The sequence below is a fragment of the Delphinus delphis genome, chromosome 13 (assembly GCF_949987515.2).
Source record: "Delphinus delphis chromosome 13, mDelDel1.2, whole genome shotgun sequence".
Lineage (NCBI taxonomy): Eukaryota > Metazoa > Chordata > Mammalia > Artiodactyla > Delphinidae > Delphinus > Delphinus delphis.
In genome coordinates, this window is record NC_082695.1 from 63654 (window position 1) to 84077 (window position 20424).

The 20424-nt window shown below is 43.4% G+C and overlaps 1 pseudogene; it reads left to right on the forward strand.

The window, feature by feature from the left end:
- The first annotated feature begins 687 nt into the window (after positions 1-687).
- LOC138414251 (zinc finger protein ZFP2-like) overlaps positions 688-20424 on the forward strand; it is a 33394-nt pseudogene continuing 13657 nt past the window's right edge.

A 20424-nucleotide genomic window follows, 5' to 3' on the forward strand; every position in this document is an offset into this window, starting at 1 on the left:
TTTAATATTGTGCGGGAGTCCAGTGACCAGCACCCATGTGTCCTGTGTGTCTTGGGAGGGGAGGGAGCCTCGCTCTCACATTCCTGCCCCAGTGCACCTGGGGTAGGGGGCAGCAGACCCAGGCTCTGTTCCGGCAGAAGCTCCCTTTCTGTGAACAGGTCTTCCCCCACTCACATTATCCTCACTGGAGACTCAGGAGGCCACAGCGTCGGGGCACCTCCAGCACCAGGACCCCACCCTAGGGAATCTCTCAAGAGCAGGGACCAGGCCTGCAGGCGGAGGGGAGGAGGGAGCCGGCCTCTTCAGGATCCCCGGGGCTAGGAAGCCTCCTACGCAGGAGGGCTTTGGACTCAGCGTAACTACCACCCAGGGTCTCCTACCCCTCCCCTGGTAGGGGGGGCCCTTCAGATTCCAGGGCCCCAAGATCCTCCCCACCGACTTCTGCCCCCAACTGCAGGGCTGGGGACCCAGAGACCCCTCCCCGGCTTCTTTTTCCTTGGAGGCTCCCAGAATTCCCTGAAGCTGTTATACTCAGCATTTATTATGGTGAAGGATGCAAGTTAAAATCAGCGAGGACAGGGGGACGAGCAGGGTCCAGCCTCCTCGGCTGTGGCAGCCCAGGGAAGCCCACCTGAGTCCTGAAGTTCAGGGTTTATTGGGGTCTATCACGTCAGTGTGGGGACCGCCATGTGCCTGACCTTGGCCTCCAGCCCCCGGGAGACCCAGGAAGCCCCACTGTGTATCACGCCGTCAGCACAGACCAGCCTGGAGCGAGACCCACGGTGCACGGAGACTCCCATCAGACTCAAGGTGACCTCTGGAGCCAGGACAGAGGCCCGGCCTCTCTGTGGGCAGGTGAACCCACACCGCATGGGCCCTGGTGCAGTGCCCGTTCCGCGTGGTCAGCATGGGTGCACACAGGTCAGCCAGTTTCTGTGTGTCTCAGCCTGTGACCACAGACCACACTGTCCTGCTCTGCTCACAAGAGCGAGGCCAATGGAGGGACAACGGGGGTGGGAACAAAGCCGGGTCCGGCTGGGTGAGAAAGGGTCCAAGGAGCGAGAACCCGGCTGCCCTTGCCTGGTGAGCCGAGAGCTGACGTCCACCCTGTGGGTAGCCCCTCTCCCCACGTCCCGAGGTAAGGCTGCCTTTCCTGCACCCTGGGGCAGGGTCATGCCTGTGTATATAGCAGGATGCACAGCAATGCATGCAGCAGGCCTGATGCCTGCCCTTGCCATGTACTTGGGGGCTTGGTGAGGGTGGAACATCCCGACAGGACATGGGCCGACCCCGGGGAGGAGGTAGGGGTGAAGCGTTTGGGAGCCTCTGGAGGGGATCCTCACCTGTCTGCACAGGTGGACTGAAGACACAGACCGAGGGTGGGAAGGTGGGGAGCCCAGTCCTGGGTCATCCCTGAGGCTGGAGGAGGGGTGTGGAGCTGGGGGTGATGGCGGTGGGGACGAGGGGCTGATCACAGGACAGCGAGGAGACAGAGCATCCGAGGCAGCGGGTAAGGTGGAAGACTGTGCCCGATGGGAGGACGGAGAGACCAGCAGGCGGCACTGTAGGCGCGGGTAGCAGGGCTGCTCCCTGCAGGGCGGCGCCAGAGTCCCGCACCCCTGGAAACCCCGCGGTGTCCGGACAGAACCCCAGAGGATGGGGAGCCGGATGGGCGGGAAGAGTTTGGAAAAGTCACCTTATCTCCACATGTCCTGGGGGAGGGGTCCCCGCTCCAGCCTCATTCCTTAGAGTCTCCCCACCTTGGGAGTCAGCACACTCAACAGCCGGTCGTGCACGGCTTGCAATTTGTCCGGAGGATGAAGGGGAAGCGGGGGAAAGAATGAGAAACAAGCTCTACATGTTTGGACAGCACATGCCACTCTAATTTCCAACCAGGAAGAGGAATTTCCCAAAGGCTCAGGCTGTCCCTGTAGCCAGAATGGGGCTTGAATCAATTCTGCCACTTTGTGGCCGGTTCCGGAAACAAGTTGAAGACAGTTTCTCAGGGGCACTGTAATCCACAACGCCTGCAGGGTTGTAAATGACAACTATGGTGGGAAAATGTCTTGGGGTAAGTAACTGAAAAGGACTTGAAAACAAGGCAGAATTGCAGGAACCGGCTTGCATGACGTAGACTGGACTCGCCGTTAAAGCACATGAAAGCTGCTCAACATTGCCTACGGGTCAGTTGGCCAAAAAGGGCGTAAAGGTGTAAATCCATACGGCCTTGTGCCAACCAAACACGCGGGAAAAACAAATCAACACTACAGAGATGCGTCGCTTTGCCCAGTCACAATGGCCACCCTCACAGTGTAAAAACCAGACATGGAGGCGAGGACGTGGAGAAAAGGGAACCCTGCTGCGCTGATGGTGGGAATGTCAACTGCTAACAGCCACGCTGCAGAAGGGTACGACGTTTCCTAAAAATTCTAAAACACAGAGCTATAGGGACTTCCCTGGTGGCGCAGTGGTTAAGAATCCAACTGCCAATGCAGAGGACACGGGTTCGAGCCCTGGTGCGGAAAGATAACACATGCCGCGGAGCAACTAAGCCCGTGCGTCACGACTACTGAGCCTGCGCTCTAGAGCCCATGAGCCACAACTACTGAGCCCGTGTGCCACAACTACTGAAGCCTGACGCCTAGAGCCCATGCTCTGCAAGGAGAGAAGCCACTGCAATAAGAAGCCCACGCACTTCAATGAAGAGTAGCCCCAACTTGCTGCAACTAGAGAAAGCCCACGTGCAATAACAGAGACCCAACACAGGCAAAAAAAATTAATTAATTAATTTTTAAAAATAGAGCTACAGAGCATACAGCACCTCCACTCCTGGGTGTGTATCTCGGGATAACCATAAACCCATAGGACACAGGAACTTCAAGTATTAGTGCAGCCCTTTTGCAGGAGCCTCGACTTGGAAACAATGTAAATGTCCTCGGAAGGAAAAAATGGATAAAGAAGATATGGTACTTCTGTACAATGGAATATTACTCAGCCATGAAATCAATGAAATAAGGCCAGTTGCAGCAACTCAGGTGGCCTTAGGTACGATCATTCTAAGTGACATAAGTTAGACACTTAGCATAAGATATCACTTATAGTTGGAATCTAAAAATGGTTACACGTGAACTAAGTTACAAAACAGAAGCAGAGTCACACATTTAGAAAACATATTTATGGCTGCTAAAGGGGAAAGGTGGGGTGGGGCGAAGCATAAACCAGAGTGTTGAAATTAGCACAGATACCGTTCCAAAGACCAAATAGGTAATCGACAAGACCTACTCTATAGCTCAAAGAACTGGACTCAGCATACCCTAGTCACCAGAAAAGAATATATACGACTGGTAAGAATCCGAAAAAGAATTTATGGATGTCTCTCTGTAAGTGAATCAAGTGGATGTGCAACAGCAAGAAAGACAGCATTGAAAATCAGATATACCCCATTATAAAAATAAATTACAAAAAAAACCCCAAAAACTTACAAAATTCGTTCAGGGGCTGTGATGCACCCTGGATTGACCACATCTAGACCCACAGATGGATGGGCCCTAAGGCTGGACACTCGTGGGGCTGAGAGGCTGGGTGAGGATAAGTCAGCAAATGCAGCCCCTTTAGAGTAATACTGTCTGGTCCTGATTCCATGGGTCGCAAACCTCCAGATGCAGGCAACCCTTCGTACAGCTAAAACATGGATGGGACGCACAGAAGATGGTATAGCATCGGATCAGGAAGAGTTTGGGAAAGGCATCTCATCTCCTCATCTCCTGGTGCTCGGGTTCCCACCTCCAGCCTCTTTCCTAACAATCTCCCCACTTGGGGAAGTCAGCACCTTCAACATCCTGTTTCGCACAGTTTGGAATTTGTCCAGAGGATGAAGCGGAAGGGGGGGAAAACAATGAGAGACAAGCCCTAGGTGTTTGGACAGGCACATGTCACTCTAATTTCCAATTAGGAAGAGGAATTGACCAAAGGCCCACCTTGCCCCCGGAACCAGAATAGGGCTTGAAGCAATCCTGCTGTTTTGTGGACAGATCCCAAAGAAACAAGTTGAAAAATGGAGCTCAGGGGCACTGCAATTCACAATCCTGCAGGGTTGTAAAAGATTCCTAACTTCGAAAAATGCCTTGAGGTAAGTCATGAAACGGGACTTGAAAGCAAGGCAGAATTGCAGGAACGGAATTTAAAGAGGTAGATTGGACTCGCCATTAAAACTCATGAAAATGGGCTGAACTTCGCCAACGATGCAGTTGGCCAAATAGGGCGTATGCGTTTATGCGTTTTTTCCAGAATATATTCAGGAAAAACGCATACGCCCTTTTTGGCCAACCAAACAGGTGCGCAGTGAAAATCAACAATCCAAAGAGGTATGACTTCGTATCAATCAGAAGGGCCGCCTCACAAAGTGTAAAAAGAAGAAATGCAGGATAGGACGTGGAGAAAAGGGAGACCCGTTACGCTGATTGTGGGAATGTAAACTGCCGAGGGCACTCTGGAGAAGTGTATTGTGTTTCCTGAAACATCTAAGAAACAGAGCTACAGAGCATAAGGTACTTCCACTCATAGGCATATATTTGGGAAAACCAAAATTCGACAAGACACAGGCAACCCAACGTTTAATGCTGCTCTGTTTACAAGAGCCTCGACTTGGATACAACCTAAATGTCCTTAAAAGGAAAAAATGGATAAAGAAGATGTGGTACTTCAGTACAATGGAATATTACTCAGCCATGAAATCAATGAAATAAGGTCAGTTGCAGGAACTCGGGTGGACATACATACGATCATTCTAAGTGACATAAGTCAGACAGAAAAAGAGACTTACCATATCACTTATAGGTGAAATCTAAAGATGACGACACATGAACTAAATGACAAAACAGAAGCAGAGTCACACATTTAGAAAACACACTTACGACTGCTAAAGGGGAAAGGTCGGGTGAGGTGAGGCATAAAACAGGAGGTTGAAATGAGCACAGGTACTGTTCCATAGACCAAATAGCGAATCAACAATACATGCTCTAAAGCTCAAAGAACTGGACTCAGCACACTCTAGACACCGGAAAAGAATATATACGACTGGTAAGAATATGAAAAAGAATTTATTGATGTCTCTCTGTAACTGAATCAAGTGGATGTACAGCAGCAAGAAATACAGCACTGAAAATCACCTACACCTCATTATATAGATAAATTCCAAAAACAAAAACAGAGAGAGAGAGAGAAATTATTACAAAATTTGTTCAGGGGCTGTGATGCAACCTGGATTGACCACATCTAGACCCACAGCTGGATGAGACCTAAGGCTGGACACTCATTGGGCTGAGAGGCTTGGTGAGGATAAGTCAGCAAATGCAGGCCCTTTAGAGTAATACTGCCTGGTCCTGATTCCATGGGTCCCAAATCACCAGATGCAGGGGACCCTTCGTACAGCTAAAACATGCATGGGACACGCAGAGGATGGCACGCCATCGGTTCGGGAAGAGTTTGGAAAAGGCACCTCATCTCCTCATCTCCTGGTCCTCGGGTTCCCACCTCCAGCCTCTTTCCTAACAACCTCCCCACTTGGGGAAACAGCACCTTCAATATCCTGTTTCAAACAGTTCGAATTTGTCTGGTGGACGAAGAGGAAGGGGGGGAACCAATGAGAGACCAGCCCTAGGTGTTTGCACAGGCACGTGTCACTCTAATTTCTAATCAGGAGGACGAATTGCCCAAAGGCTCAGCTTGCCCCCGGAACCAGAATAGGGTTTGAAGCAATCCTGCTGTTTTGTGGCCAGTTCCCAAGAAAGCAAGTTGAAAAATGGAGCTCAGGGGCACTGTAATTCACAAACCAGCAGGGTTGTAAATGATACCGATCATTGAAAAATATCTTGAGGTAAGTCAACGAAAAGGATTTGAAAGCAAGGCAGAACTGCAGGAAAGGGATTTCAACAGGTAGATTGGACTTGCCCTTAAAGCACATGAAAATCGGCTGAACCTCGCCAAGGATGCAGTTGGCCTAAAAGGGCGTATGCGTTTTTCCTGAATATATTCAGGAAAAACGCATACGCCCTTTTAGACCAACCAAACAAGCAGGCGATGCAAATCAACACTACAAAGAGGTATCACTTCGAATCAGAAAAAAGGGCCATCCTCACAAAGGGTAAAAACCAGATATGCAGGACAGGGTGTTGGAGAAAAAGGAGCCCTGTTACGCTGATGGAAGCAATGTAAATTGCCAACAAAGCATACGGGACTTCCACTCGTGGGCGTATATCTTGGAAAAACCAAAAATCCACAGGACGCAGGCACCCCAACGTTTACTGCTGCTATGTTTACAAAAGCCTCGACTTGGGTACAACTTAAAAGTCCTTGGAAGGAAAAAATGGATAAAGATTTGGTACTTATGCACAACGGAATATTACTCAGCCCTGAAATCAATGAAATAAGGCCAGTTGCAGCAACTCGGGGGGACTTATGTACAGTCATTGAGAGTGAAATAAGTTAGACAGCAAAAGAAACTTATCATAAGATATCACTTATGGGGGAATCTAAAAATCGCCACACATGAACTGAATTACAAACAGAACACGGTCACACATTTACAAAACACACTTATGGCTGCTTAAGGGGAAAGGTGTGGAGTGGGGTGATGCATAAACCAGGAGGTTGAAATTGGCACAGATACCGTTCCATAAACCAATAATGTAATCGCCAAGACCTACTCACTGCTCAAGGAACTGAACTCAGCACACTCTATTCACAGAAAAAAAATATATCTGACTACTAGAAACTGGAAAAGAATTTATTGATGTCTCTCTGTAAGTGAATCAAGTGGTTGTACAGCAGCAAGAAACACAGCATTGAAGATCAGCTACACTCCATTATAAAAATAAATTACGGAAAAAAAAAAGACAGTGAGAGAGAGGAATTCTTTTTTTTTTTTTTTTTTTTTTTTGAGAGAGGAATTCTTACAAAATTCGATCAGGTGCTGTGATGCAACAGACTGACCACATCTAGACCCGCAGCTGGATGGGACATAAGGTTGGACACCCTACCCCTAAACCCTAAACCCTAAACCTAACCCAACCCTAACCCTAAACCTAACCCCTAACCCTAACCCTAACCCCTAACCACTAACCCTAAACCCTAACCTTAAACACTAACCCTAACCTCTAACCCCTAACCCTAACCCCTAACTTTAACCCTAACCCTAAAACGCAAACCCTAACCCTAAAATGCTAACCCTAACCCTAACTGCGCCCCCGGGTCTCCCCCATCGCTGCTGGACCCCTAACCACGGGTGGGTCCTGCTCAGTTTAAGAACTCCTCCCCTCCCCCAGCCGCCCCTCATGTGTGCCGGTCCCTGAGTCTGGCCTTTACTTTTGCTCCCCCGTCCCTCCCTCCCACTCCCTCAGGATCCGCCTGGCTGGGGGGACCTGGTGGGCAGAGGATCAGGCCTGGGATCTCAGCAGGCTCCTGGGGACCCAAGTGGGCAGGGGAAACCTGGCCATACTCTCTTTTGATCCTCTGCCCTTCCAAAGGTCCCCCAATTTCCCCCTTCGGGCGTGGGATGCCTTCCCCTCCCCCAGCCGCCCCTCAGGGGCACCAGTCCCGTCCCACCTCCACTTCTCCTCCCCCCTCACTCCCCCCATTCCCCACGTCCTACCCGGTCGCTGGGGGTTCCTCCGTCCCCTTAGGTGTCCGTGGTCCCCCACCGGGGCCTGGCATGTGCCCTACGTGTGCGGAGACGCGAATTCCGCGTCCTCCTTGTCCTCCATTTTGACTCCGCCTTCATTGATTTTTTAAGGGTTCTTTGTTGTTCTATATTAAAGTCCCTTGTAAGAAAAATGCTTTGCAAATATTTTCTCCCAGTCTCTGGTTTGTCCTTCCATTTCCATGACACCAGCTTTCACAGAGCAAAATATTTTAATTTTGATAAAGTCCATTTCTCAATTTTAATTTTTTAAAGTGGGTTTTGCTTTTGGTGTCATGTTTAAAGTCTCATTGCCCAAACTAAAGTGCACAAATATTTTAAAATTTTTCTCTGGAACTTGTGTAATTTTAGCTTTCACAGTTAATGATCCATTTTTAGTTAATTTTTGTATAGGGTATGGGTATGTGTTGAGGTTCATTTTTTTTTTAACATCTTTATTGGGGTATAATTGCTTTACAATGGTGTGTTAGTTTCTGCTTTATAACTAAGTGAATCAGTCATACATAAACATATGTTCCCATATCTCTTCCCTGTTGCGTCTCCCTCCCTCCCACCCTCCGAGGTTCATTTTTTAATCTCTATGGATGCGCAGGTGTTCCAGCACCATTTGTTGAAAAGATTATCCTTTCTCCATTGAACTGCTTTTGTGTCTTTGTTAAAAAAAAGAAAGAAGGAAAAATTTGAGACAGTGTTTATGTGGGTTCATTTCTAGGCTGCCTTTTCTGTTCCATTGATTTTTGTGTCTTACCTTTCACCAGTATCATGCTATCTTGATTTTATAGGAAGTCTTAAAGTGGGCTAGTGGGAGTGCTTAACCTTTGTTCTTCAGAATTGTTTTGGCTGTTCTAGTTTTTTGCTTTTCCATATTAATTATGGAAGAGCTTGTGAATAGCTACAAAAAAGCTTGTTAGGACTTCAGTTGGAATTACAGTGAATCTATGAATCAAATTAGGGAGAATTTACATCTTAACAATACTGAGTTTTCCAATCCATGAACACCCTGTATCTTTCCATTTTTTTAGATCCTTGATTTTTTAAAGCACCGTTTTTATTTTGGAGCATACTTATTTCTGCACACATATTTTCTTTTATCATCGTAACCATTTTAAGTGACAATTCAGTGGTATTAAATACATTCATAACATTGGCAATCATAACCACCATCCGTCTCCACAACACTCTTCTTCTTGAAAAACTGAAGCTCTATACCATTAAACATTAACGCCCAATTCCTCCCTCCCCATAACCCCTGGCAAGCACCATTCTACTTTCTGTCTCTATGATTTTGACTACGCTAGTTACCTCATATAAGTGTTATCATACAGTAATTGTCTTTCTGTGACTGGCTTATCTCCCTTGACATAAGGTTCATCCTTGTTATAGCATACTGCAGAACTCTCTTCCTTTTAAGGCTGAATAATAATTTGTATGTATGTATCACATTTTGCTTCTCCATTCATCCATCCATGGACACTTGGATTGCTTTCACGTTTTGGCTACTGTGAATAATAATGCTGCTGTGAACATGGATGTAGAAATATCTCTTTTAGACCCTGCTTTCACTTCCTTTGGGTATATATTCAGAAGTGGAATTGCTGGACCATATGGTAATTCTAATTTTTAATTTTTTGAGGAGCCACCAAACTGTTTTCCATAGCAGCTACACCACGTTATATCCCCACCAGCATTGTACGTGTTCCATTTATTCCACATCCTCGCCAACCTTTGTTATTTTCATGCTTTTTTGATAGCCATCCTAGTGAGTGTGAGGTGGAATCTCATAGTTTTGATTTGCATTTTCCTTATGATTAGTGATGTTCACCACCTTCATGTGCTATTGGCCATTTGTATCTTCTTTGGAGAAATGTCTATTCAAGTCCTTTGACCACTTTTGAATAGGTTGTTTTGTTGTTGTTGAGTTTTAGTTCTCTATATATTCTGGATATTCATACCTTTTAAGATATATGCCTTTCAGATATTTTCTCCCATTCTGTGAGTTGCCTTTTTACCCTGTTGATCTTGTGTTTTGATGCAAAAAAAATTTTTTTTGGTTGCGGTAGGCAGGCTCCTTAGTTGCAGCATGCATGTGGGATCTAGTTCCCTGACCAGGGATCAAACCCTGGCCCCCTGCATTGGGAGCCCAGAGTCTTCACCACTGTGCCACCAGGGAAGTCCCTGATGCAAAATTTTTTTTTAATTTTCATGAAGTCCAATAGGTTGACTTTTTTCTTTTGTGTCATATTCAAGAAATCACTGCCGAATCTAACATCGTAAAGCTTTTGCCCTGTTTTCTTCTACGAGCTTTATGTAGTTTAAGGTTTTACATTTAGGTCTTTGATCCATTTTGAGTTAAATTTTATATATGGTGTTAGGTACAGGGCCAACTTAATTCTTTTTCATGTGTATATCCAGTTTTTGCAGCAGCGTTTGTTAGAAAGAGTTTTATTTCCCCATAAATGGCCTTGGAACGATTGTCAACAATCATTTGACCATATACACAAGGGTTTATTTCTGGACTCTGTTCTATTTTGTTGTCACTTTTATGCCAGTACCACATTGTTGCATGTCAGTACCACATTGTTTTGGTTACTGTAGTTTTGTAGTACATTTTGAAATCAGGAAGTATGAGTCTTCCAGCTTTGTTCTTTTTCGAGATTATTTTGGCTATTCAGGGTCCCTTGAGCTTCCATATGAATTTTAGGATGGGTTTTTCTATTTCTGCAAAAAACGTCATTGGGATTTTATTAGAGATTGCTTTGAATATGTAGATCACTTTGGGTAGTATTAACATCTTAATATTAAGGAACACCGGGTATGTTTCTATTTATTTATGTCTTCTTTAATTTCTTTCAGCAAGGCTTTTAGTTTTCATTCTACAAGTCATTTACCTCCTTGGTTAAGTTATTACTTCTTTTTGATGCTATTATAAGTGGAATCTTTTTCATAATTTGCTTTTTAGATTGATCATTGTTACTGTATAGAAATGCAACTGGGGACTTCCCTGGTTGCTCAGTGGTTAAGAATCCACCTGCCAATGCAGGGGACACAGGTTCGGTCCGTGGTCTGGGAAGATCCCACATGCCACAGAGCAACTAATCCCGTGTGCCACAACTACTGAGCCTGCGCTCTAGAGCCCACGCACCACCACTACTGAGCCCGTGTGCCACAACTACTGCAGTCCACACACCTAAAGGCTGAGCTCTGCAACAAGAGAAGCCACTGCAATGAGAAGTCCGTGCACCACAACGAAGAGTAGCCCCCACTCGCCGCAACTAGAGAAAGCCCACGTGCAGCACCAAAGACCCAATGCAGCCAGAAAGGAAGGGAGGGAGGGAGGGAGGGAGGGAGGGAGGGAAGAAAGGCAGGCAGATGATTTTCATGCTTTGACTTTGTATCCTGCTATTTGCTGAACTCATCTGTTTTTGTTGGATTGCTTTGTTTTTTGAATCTTTAAGGTTTTCTACATATAGGATCATATTGGCCGTGAATAGAGATAAATTTACTTCTACTGCTCTGGCTAGAACTTCCAGTGCTATGTTGAATAGAAGTGGTGAAAGCCAACATCCTTGCCTTGTTCCTCACCTTAGAGGAAAAGTTTCAGTCTTTGACCACTGACAATGATGTTCACCGTGGGTTGTTAAGATACAGCTTTTATGTTGAGATACTTTCCTACTATTCCTACTTTGTCGAGTGTTTTTATCATGAAAGGGTGGAATTTTATCAAATGCTTTTTCTGCATCGAGATAATCATTTTTAAATGTCATTCTGTTAACATGATGCACTACATTGAGCAGTTTTCAAATGTGGAACCATCCTTGCATTCCAAGAATAAATCCCATTGGTCATGGTGTATAATCTTTGTAATAAGCTGCTGAATTTGACTTCCTATTAGTTTATTGAGGATTTTTGCATCTCTGTTTATAAGGGATACTAGTCTGTAGTTTTCTTATAGTGTTTTTGTATGGCTTTGGTAACAGAGTAATGCTGGCCTTATAGAATGAGTTAGGAAGTGTTCCCTCCTCTTCAGGTTTTTGGAAAAACTTGAGAAAGATTGATGTTATAACTCCTTTAAATATTTGGTAAAATTCACCAGTGAAGCCTGGGCTTTTATTTTTGGGGGAGACTTTTGATTACAGACTCAATCTCCTTATTAGTTATAGATCTTTTCAAATTTTCTATTTCTTTGTGATTTAATCTTGATACAAACGAAGATGGAATTGTATCCATTTCAACTAGGTCATCCAATTTGTTGGCATACAGTTGTTCATAGTATTTTCCAATAATCATTTTTGTCTCTGTAGAATCAGTACTAATTTCCCCACTTTCATTTCTGAGTTTGGTAATTCAAGTCTTCTTTTTTTTCTTAGTCCATCTACCTAAAGCTTTATCCATTTTGTTGATCTTTTCAAAGAACCAAGCTTTGGTTTCATTGATTTTTTTTCTATTGTTTTACTAGTCTCTATTTTGTTTATCTGTGTTCTAATCTTTTTATTTCCTTCTTTTTGCTATCTTTGTGTTTAGTTTGTTCTTCTTTTTCTATTCCCTTAAGTTGTAAAGTTAGATTGTTGATGTTTCTTGTGTTTGTTTTGTTTTGTTTTGTTTTGCGGTACGTAGGCCTCTCACTATTGTGGCCTCTCCTGTTGCGGAGCACAGGCTCTGGACGTGCAGGCTCAGCGGTCATGGCTCACAGGCCCAGCCGCTCCGCAGCATGTGGGATCTTCCTGGACCGGGGCATGAACCCGTGTCCCCTGCATCAGCAGGCAGACTCTCAACCACTGCGCCACCAGGGAAGCCCGATGTTTCTTGTTTTAAATATAAGTGTTTATAATTGTCAATTTTACCCTCAACACTGCTTTTGCTGCATCCCATCGGCTTTATGATGTGTTTTGTTTCCATTCAAGTCTAAGTATTTACTAATTTCCCTTTTGTTTTCTTTGATCCATTGGTTGTTTTGGACTGTGTTGTTTTAATTCCCACAAATTTGTGCATTTTTCATTTTTTCCCCATTTATAGTGATTTTTAGCTTCATCCTGTGTAGTCAGAGAAGATATTTTGAATGATATTTGTCTTTTGAATCTATTGAGACTTAATTTGTGGATTACCCTGGAAATGTCTCATGTGTACTTGAGAAGAATGGCAAAGTTGCAGGATACAAAATGCACAGAAATCTCTTGCATTCCTATACACTAAAAAGAATACAAATTGGAAAAGAAAAAGTAAAACTGTCACTCTTTACAGATATCATGATACTATACATAGATAATTTGATGAAAGACATGAATATAAACATCAAAGAAGCTCAACAGACTCCAAAAACGATGAACTCAAAGAAACACACACACTCAAATTTTCAATAGACAGAGACAAGGAGAGAACCTTGAGAGCATCAAGAAAGAAATGACTTGTTTCATACAAGGGCTCCTCAGTAAGATGATAAGCAGATTTCTCATCAGAACCTTTGGAGACCAAAAGGCAATGAACCCATATATTCAAAGAGCTAAAATAAAAAAAACAAACTACCAGCCAAGAATCCTATATCTGACAAAACTGTGCTTCAAAAGTGAGGTAGAAATGAAGACATTCACAGAAAACAAAAGGGAGTTTGCTACCACTACACCTTGCTTGGCAAGAGATGTTCAAGGGAGTCATGCAGGTGAAATAAAAGAACACTAGGTAATATCTTGAAGCAATCTTGAGAAAGAAAAACGGAGTAGGGAGAATCAGGCTCCCCAACTTCTGACTACACTACAAAGCTACAGCCAACAAGACAGTATGGTACTCGCACAAAAACAGAAATATAGATTGATGGAACAGGAGAGAAAGCCCACATCTAAACCCACACACCTGTGGTCACCTTACTCTATGACAAAGGAAGCAAGAACATACAGTGGAGAAAAAGAGAGTCTCTTCAATAAGTGGTGCTGGGAAAACTGGACAGCTAAAAGAATGTAATTAGAACACTACCTAACACCATACACAAAAATAAACTCAAAATGGATTAAAGACCTAAATGTAAGACCAGACGCTATAAAACTCTTAGAGTAAAACAGGAAGAACACTCTTTGACATCAATCACAGCAAGATCTTTTTTGACCCACCTCCTAGAGTAATGAAAATAAAAACAAAAGTAAACAAGTGGGACCTGATTAAACTTAAAAGTTTTTGCACACCAAAGGAAACCATAAACAAAACAAAAAGACAAACCTCAGAATGAGAGAAAATATTTGCAAATGAAGCAAGGTACAAAGGATTAATCTCTAAAATATACGAACAGCTCATGAGCTCAATATCGAAAAAACAAACAACGCAGTCAAAAAATGGGTAGGAGACTTAAATAGACATTTCTCCAAAAAAGACATACACATGGCCAAGAGACAATGAAAAGATGCTTAACGTCACTAATTATTAGAGAAATGCAAATCAGGACTACAATAACGTATCACCTCACACCGGTCAGAATGCCATCATCAAAAAATCTACAAACAATAAATGCTGGAGAGAGTGTGGAGAAAAGAGAACCCTCTTGAACTGTTGATGGGAATGTAAGTTGATACAGCCACTATGGAGAAGAACAGTATGGAGGTCCCTTAAAAAACTAGAAATAGAACTACCATATGACCCAGCAATCCCACTACTGGGCATATACCCTGAGAAAACCATAATTCAAAAAGAGACACGTACCACAATGTTCATTGAAGCACTAGTTACAATAGCCAGGACATGGAAGCAACCTAAGTGTCCAACGACAGATAAATGGATAAGGAAGATGTGGCACATATATACAATGGAATATTACTCAGCCATGAAAAAGAACGAAATTGGGTCATTTGTAGAGATGTGGATGGACCTAGAGTCTGTCATACAGAGTGAAGTAAGTCAGAAACAGAAAAACAAATAACGTATATTAACGCATGTATTGATATGTGGAATCTAGAAAAATGGTACACATGAACCTAGTCCCAGGGCAGAACAGAGATGTAAACATAGAGAATGGATGTGTGCACATGGGAGAAAAGGGAGGGTAGGATGAATTGGGAGATCAGGTTTGACATAAATACACTACCATGTGTAAAACAGATAGCTCGTGGGGACATGCTATAAAGCACAGGAGCTCAGCTCAGTGCTCTGTGGTGACCTAGCTGGGTGGAAGGGGGTGGCAGTTGGAGGGAGCTCCAAGAGGGAGGGGGTATATGTATACATATGGTTGATTCACTTTGTTGTACAGCAGAAACTAACACAACATTGTGAAGCAATTATACTCCAAATTTTAAAAATAGAAATAAGTAAATTAAAAAAAAATAAATTTGAAATTTCATTTTCAAGTTTGGTGTCCATTTTTGAAAATTGTAGCCATTCTAGATGTGTAATGGTATCTCACTATTTTAATTTGCAATTCACTAATGATATATAATGTTGAGCATCTTTACATATGCTGATTTACCACCTGTGTATCTTCATGGACATATCCATCACCCACAAAGTCGCTGCTACTTAGAGCTGTTGCCTTTTTTATTACACCAAATGTTAATGTCTTCTCCTCAGTGGTACCTCCTGGTGCATTCAAGCAGCATTGCTTGCTTCCCCCTTTGTGCCCATGTTCTCTGCATGTTCTTTTGTCATAGCATCTTTGACTGCCTGTTACATTTTTATGGGTTTAATCTTTGCTGTTCTCTGCAATGCTGAACACTTCTGTCTTTCATCCATTTTATATTACCTGCTCCTAGTTGAATACCTGGCACATGGTATTCTTATATGCTGAAAGACAGGTTAACTGATTTAAGGCATATTGATGGGATATTTTCAGTAAACGTTTGCTTTTCTCCCAAAGTAGAATGTAAATAATGGACACCCTTAGCAGCCTTTTGTTTACTACAAACTCAGTAAAATGATTTGCAATTGAATGGAGATATGCTGTTTCAGGGACCATTGTCATTCATGGATGTGTTTGTGGACTTTACCTGGGAGGAGTGGCAGCTGCTGGACCCAGCTCAGAAGCGCCTGTACAGGAGTGTGATGTTGGAGAACTATAGCAACCTGGTGTCCCTGGGTATGTACCACCTCCCTGAAAGGAGTGTGTGTCATCTCCAGGCTTCCCCTTCTTGGGTGCTGAAAGCTGGGGCACTTTCGTAAAATGCTTGGTGATTTGCGGCTTATATTTAGAGGCCAGATTTTCTTATTCTCCCTTTGGCATCAGAAGCTGCTGGTTGAATGGTGTTTACTTTGCCAAAGTGCAAAAGGGCAGCTTCATCACGCCGCCTCTAAAACAGAGTCTTCCCCATTCTGCTGAATCCCTGGGTCCTAGGCAGTTTTGGGCCAGGTTGTCTGTGATTTTCCGTTCACGGGGTATCAACTCACCAAACTAAATATCATTTTCCAGTTGGAACAAGAAGAGCTGTGGATGATGCAAATCCCAACTCAGGGCCATCTGGGTGAGTCGTCAGGACATTTAGATCTTTTCCTCCTTACTCAGAATTGGTGTGAGTTCTGATGGGATGTTCCCTTTGTGTTTGTACTTTTGGGTCATTTGTAACCATTGTCTCTTAGTTAATCTCCTCTGTGGCATTCTCAGCTTCCTTCTTACTTTCCCGTGGTGATAGATTCATTTCATTACGCATTTAAGCAAGCTTTTCCTCTTTACCTCTTTTCATGTGACTTTCACACCCCTTCTACTTTTTTTCTATTTTTCTAAAATTACTTACATTCATATTCAACACAGTTCCAATTTCCTTCTCCTTGAAACCTACGTGTTAGGAGATTCTACCCTTTCTGCTTCTCCTTCCTAATGGCTTTGTCATCACTGTTCTTTCTGAGTGTATTCCTGCATCATTTGATAATATCAGTTCTCTTGCCTGAAGCCTTTCCCCCACGCCTTACCCAAGTGAACCACATGGAACCCACTCTCACACTGCACGACACAGTGCTTATTCTCCTCATGCTTTACTGCCCTCGCATGCTCTTTCCTCTGAGTCCAAAGGGGTCTTTCTTATATTCCCTACTTTCCTCGTATATTGTAAGTTTTAAAAGACTTCCACTCTGAAGATTTACGCTTTTTCTTTCTGTATTGGTGACTGACAGCCCCATCCCTCCTTCATCTGCCCTTTGGTACTGGGTTTGATTGTTCCACCGGGCATCTTCCCTGCATGGGCCACTCCCTTGTCTCATTTTTCAGAAACTGGAATTGGAATGTCTCTTCTGCTGCCCCATAGCTGTATGATAACTTCTCACCTTCCTGGTTGTTAGTTCTGCTGTGCTCCTGGTTCTTCCTGGCACTGGGGCGTGAGCCTAAATATCCTTTTTATGCAGTTCTCTTCACTAGTCTTGCTATAATCTGTTAGTATCTTGGTCCTTCAAAAATAAGTATTTTAAGGCCTCCATCTTCTCAATTCCCACCTCCTTCTCATTGGGAATGAGATAATTCCCAATATTATCTTTTTTTTTTCTTTTCTTTCCTTTTTTTTTTTTTTTTTTTTTTTGGCTACACCACACGGCTTATGGAATCTTAGTTCCTGACCAGAGATTGAACCCGGGCCCTTGGCAGTAAAAGCATGGAGTCCTAACTACTGAACCGCCAGGGAATTCCATTATTTCATTTCTTGCTTATTCTACTTATTAGCAAAATTTATACCTTTTACTCTTTTTATACTGTGAGTTCATCCTGATGTTACTGTCAGATATATTTCCCTAAGCAACTACATATTCTGTCATAAGTGTGGCAGGATGAATCAACAGTTAATCTTTGTATTATTAGGATTGTTTCAGCTATAATTTTTGATTAGTCCAAAATCAAACTATTTAGGCAGAAGTGATTTATTACCACACATCACAAAATGTCCTGATGTGGGACTGCTTGACTTACTAAATCCCCAAACGTCTATCTCTGCCTCGCCATTCTAACTATGTCAGTATTTCTCAGATTTCCTCCCCTCATGGTCACCAGATGCCTCTTACAGTTCCAGCCAACACCTGCAGATATACCAGTGGGCAGTGGAATAAGAAAGACTGTTTCTTTCCACATGGCCCTTTTAATCAGGCATTAAAGTCTATTTCAGGAAGCCCCAGCAGACTTCACATGTTGAGCAGGCTAGATTTTTATCACATATCCCTGTGTAAAGAAGACTCTGGTGAGGGAAACGGGGCCATCACTGTCGGCTCAGCTATATCATGCTTCACTCTCGGCAGGGGTATGGAAGTGGGTCCCATTTTCCTAACTGCAGCACATGGCCTTACAAATGGAAGTAGGAAATAAGATCAGGTTTCTGCCAGCCAGGAAAAGGGCAGCAGAACGGCTGGGTAGGCAGCACTGTCCACCTCCATCTACCTCTCTGGTTAGGCATCATCCAGTCGTACCCTTCTTTCCATCCATTCATCTTCAAAAATATTCTGTCACCCCTCTTGTCATTCTTCTAGTATATTAATGGAAGTCTAGGATCCTTATTTCTAATCAGACGTGGTGGTTCTTCATGGTCTGGTGATCTATAATTAAAGATAAGTTATCCACGTACAACCAGCCAGACAGGTAGAGTGGCAGAGAGAAGTACAGGGTGGGTACAACAGGAACCTCGTTCTGGGAGAGCAGCAGGAGTGGCACAACAGAGAAGCATTGGAACCCGGGCTGGGCAGGCTGTGCCGGGGCTTCCTGCTGTGGCCGTGGCCTGGTGAGCCCGGGTTCTGCTGGCTTAGCATGATTTCCTCTTCCATTGTCTTCTGTGGCTAAACTCAAGATGGGCCACAGCCAGTAATCATGTTTAATACAGTCTTGAATCATATTTAAATAATCTTTAATCTTGTGAATTCCTCTCTTCTACTCACTGGCTCTGGTATTCTGTCCTTATTTCTTGAATTCTTTGTGCTCTTCCTTGAGATACCAGCAATGATCTAATTTTTCACAATTATTTTTGCAAAGAAAATGCTCAACAGCAAATTCATTAGATTTCCTGGGAAATCAAATGAAGGAAGCCAGAGATGTGGGAACCAAGGGAAAATCAGCAGGAGTGTGGTGCCAGCAACAGAAGGATTGGAAGGGTGAAGTACAGAAACTGACAGATTCAGTATCCATGAACTTTCAGAGTCTACAGGGACAACACTGACAGCCAAACATGAGCAAATATGATTTGAGGGCAAAGGTTAATTACTCACTGGCCTGTTTTCTTCTTGATGGAAACACTTCTGACTTTAAGACCATGTATTGGGTTGGCCAAAGGTTCATTCAGTTTTTTCCATAAGATGGCTCTAGTAGCACTTAGTTGTCTTTAACTTCATTCAAAACAGTTTTGTTAGATTGTATTGTGACAGCTGTCGTATCAGCATGCATTAAAAAATAACATCAAAATTGGTGAATTTTTGTGTAGCCATTTTAATATTGAAGATGGAAGAAAGCAACACTTTTGGCCTATTATACTGTATTATTTCAAGAAAGGCAAAACTGCAACTGAAATGCAGAAAGGGATTTGTGCAGTATATGGAGAAGGGGCTGTGACTGATCTAACATGTCAAAAGTGGTTTGTGAAGTTTCATGCTGAAAATTTCTCTCTGGATGATGCTCCACTGCCAGGTAGACCAGTTGAAGTTGATAGCAATCAAATTGAGACATTAATTGAGAAAATTAATGTTATATCACAAGGGAGATAGCCAAAATACTCAAAATATCCAAATCAAACATTGAAAACCATTTGCACCAGCTTGATTATATTAATTGCTTTGATGTTTGTGTTCCATATAAGTTAAGGGAAAAAAACCTTCTTGACTATATTTCCAAATGCGATTCTCTACTTAAACGTAATGAAAACGTTCCAGTTTTAAAACGAATTGTGACGGGCGAATGAAAAGTGGATACTGTACAATAATGTGGAAAGGAAGAGATCGTGGAGCAAGCGAAATGAATCACCACCAACCACACCAAAGGCTGGTCTTCATCCAAAGAAGATAATGTTGTGTATATGGTGGGATTGGAAGGGAGGCCTCTATCATGAGCTTCTTCTTCTTCAAACCAAATGATTACTTCCAACAAGTACTCCTCCCAATTAGACCAACTGAAAGCAGCACTCGACAAAAAGCATCCAGAATTAGTCAACAGAAAACACATAATCTTCCATGAGGATAATGCAAGACCGTATGTTTTGGGTTTTTTTTTTTTTTTTTTTTTTTTCAATACGCGGGCCTCTCACTGTTGTGGCCTCTTCCGTTGCGGAGCACAGGCTCCAGACGCGCAGGCTCAGCAGCCATGGCTCACGGGCCCAGCCGCTCCGCGGCACGTGGGATCTTCCTGGACCGGGGCACGAACCCGTGTCCCCTGCATCGGCAGGCGGACTCTCAACCACTGCGCCACCAGGGAAGCCCAAGACCATATGTTTTTTTTGATGACCAGGCAAAAACTGTTACATCTTGGCCGGGAAGTTCTGATTCATCTGCCATATTCACCAGACACTGCACCTTTGGATTTCCATTTATTTCGGTCTTTACAAGATTCTCTTAATGGAAAAAAAATTCAATTACCTGGAAGACTGTAAAAGGCACCTGGAACAGTTCTTTGCTCAAAAAGATAAAAAGTTTTGGGAAGATGGAATTATGAAGTTGCCTGAAAAATGGCAGAAGGTAGTGGAACAAAATGGTGAATATGTTGTTCAGTAAAGTTCTTGGTGAAAATGAAAAATGTATCTTCTATATTTACTTTAAAACCGAAGGAACTTTTTGGCCAATCCAGTAATAGCCAGTAATACTCCCTCCAAAGC